Here is a 2816-nt window from a genome sequence, read left to right on the forward strand (position 1 = left end):
ATCCTGAAACAATCAGAATCAGAATACTTTATTAATCCCTAAGGAAATAATGTGGATTACAGTTGCTCCAAAAAGAAATGGTAAAAATAGTAACAGTAACAGACAAAACTCCAAACAATACATTATGTTACAGATTTTAATATTAATTAGTTCCGACAACAGTTTTATGTTAATGTACAATCCTTAATATGTTTTATGTGTGCGCGCGTGTGTGTGTGTGCGCCAAACAGGCTAGGACCGCCACTGGTCATCAGTATTATATGGCTGTATCCCAATTCAGGGTCTGCAGCCTTAAAGTACGCAGCCTTAACGGTCCACAAGGGCCGCGTACTCAAAGACCACTAAGGCCAGAAGTTTGAGGCTTGTGAAATGGGACAGTCTGGCCTCCATCACGCTGCCCAGGTTGCCTAGCAACCATGACACCAACCGGTGGAAATGTTTCATACAGCTTTGTTTGACAGAAATGAAGGAGAACATCTTTTGTTCATTTGTTTGTTTTCACATGAGCTTTGATTTGGTAAGTATCTGAGGCTGAGACCACAGGACTGTAAAACATGATTGTTGGGCTTAATTTCTGTACTGAACAGTCTTTCTAAGATTAGCTATAAATAACAATGAGCTAAAATATAGTTTATGTTAGTTTGGTAAAAAAAAAATTGTTATCAGAACTTTTTTGAGATTCTGGGTGTCCACACCACTGGGAGTTTACTGCTTTTTTATTATAACACCTGTACACATTTTCCTAAATATTGCCACTGACTTACTCCCTCCATATAATAATAATTAAAAAGATTAAGACCAATAAAAACTAAAATAATACCAAACAGTTTCAAACTATTAAAAACAAAAGTGAAATAAGAGAATCGCATCTGGAAACTAACTGAAACTGAATTTAAAGCAAAAAAATAAATCAAACAAAATGAAAAAGTGTGCGTACTTGCCCGTGAAGTTTTCCTCACAGGTGTACAGGCGTGTGAGAGGAGGAGGACACTAGCGTTGAATTTGTCCAAACCTATCACCTCACCTCTCGCACATACAATGGGTTGCTTTTGTCTTTGCAAACAATAAGCAGTGCTAGGAGTGTCGGGTTTCAGGGTCATCATGACAATGACAGTTACAAGTAGGTTTTTGCTAAATCACCATTGCTGAAGTCTCTGTCCTACCCTTTTTGACCACTTTATAAGGAACATATAGGGTTTTTTTTCTCCATGGTAGGACTCACAGTCAGAACAGATAGATGCTTTTACAACAACAGTGGTTAAGAACACACTTGTTGTGGATAATCAGCTTCGTTTAGAGGTCAAATGATACTTCAGGCGTGTCATTATTAACAGAAAACGAGAGAAGAGAGGGAGGCAAAGAATTGCTCCCTGAGTCTTGGACCCTTGGTTTTTAGCTTTCTGTTCAATGTTTTAGGGGTTTTGAGGAATTTATGTTAATGCTCTGTAATATTTTATGATTAGAATAAGAAAGGAGAAATGAATGTATCAGAGGAGCAGTTCAGGTGGAGTGAATTTGGAAACAAAGTTAAGAGAGACGAGGCTGGGTGGTTTGAATGGATGAACACAAAGCTCTTAGCACATGAAAATGATCACAAAGGATGGTGTGGATATGGTGGGATGGAGCCATACAACCCCTAAAGGAAGCTGCCAAAGGAAGAAGAGTTCATTAACAACAATACACAAGGTTATCAGAGCTCAAGAAACAATCATTCAAATGTCATTAGCCTTGCTGTGAAAAAATACAGTTAAAACATGAGACTGAAATCTGCTCATGTTCTCTTCTTATCTTTTGCTAGTGTGTCTTATCTTTTTAATTGTCTGTTTGTCAAAATCATTGAATATGTACACTGGACAATCATTCCACTGTAGAAAGAGAACAGTTCAAACATATCATTAAAAGCCCTCAAATGACCATTCCCATCACCAAATTACCAATCATGAGGCAATGTGACCTTCAATAATGTAGTACCATATCATAGCGTGTGTGATAGTGAAACCCCTGAAAACTGTTACCTATAACCCATACTCATGGATTTATGTGAATCATTCTTTTATTGGATCATGATGCTGCTTGACATAAGTATGGGTTGTTTCTCACCTCGGTCCAATAGAAAGAATGAATATTCCTGTGCAGACTGTTGAATAAATGCATGAAAACCTTAACGCTTCTCACCCTCATCTTCTCAACATAACAGGCAATGCACAATCAGGATCCAAGGCGGTGACGCTTTGCCTCTGGATGCTTTTCTTTAAATCTCTGTTGATTGTGAAATTTATAAAAGAAGCGTGCTTCATGCCTGATGATTCATTTGACTTCTAAACTAAACTAAGCTCGAAACTAACCGCTGTTGTTGTAAAGGCATCTTTCTCTCCTAACTTAGAGTCCTACTCTGTGGGAAATAAAACAACAAAAACTAAATGTTCCTGTGATGTAATCAGAAAAGGGTAGGACAGAGACGACAGCAATGATGATTTAGCAAAAAACAGACTCATTTATTTCCTAGCCCTCTGAAGCTGGACACTCTAATCGTGCCTGTTGTTTGCAAAGACAAAAGCAGCCTATCATATGTGTTCGAGGTGGGGTGACAGGTTTCGAGAAATTCAATGCTAGTGTCCTCCTCTTCCACTTCCCACACGTCAGTACAACTATGAGGGATAGTGGTGTGCGGATCGATACTGAAATATCGATTCTTCTGATACCAGTAATTTATGTTCTAGAATCGATTCTCATATTAAAATATCGATATTTTAGTACTTTGGGGTAAATTAGTAGTTTTTCATTAACAGGAACACCGTGGAAAGAAACGATATCAT

The sequence above is a fragment of the Pundamilia nyererei genome, unplaced genomic scaffold (genome assembly GCF_000239375.1).
Source record: "Pundamilia nyererei isolate P.nyererei 1_Seehausen unplaced genomic scaffold, PunNye1.0 scaffold00003, whole genome shotgun sequence".
NCBI lineage: Eukaryota > Metazoa > Chordata > Actinopteri > Cichliformes > Cichlidae > Pundamilia > Pundamilia nyererei.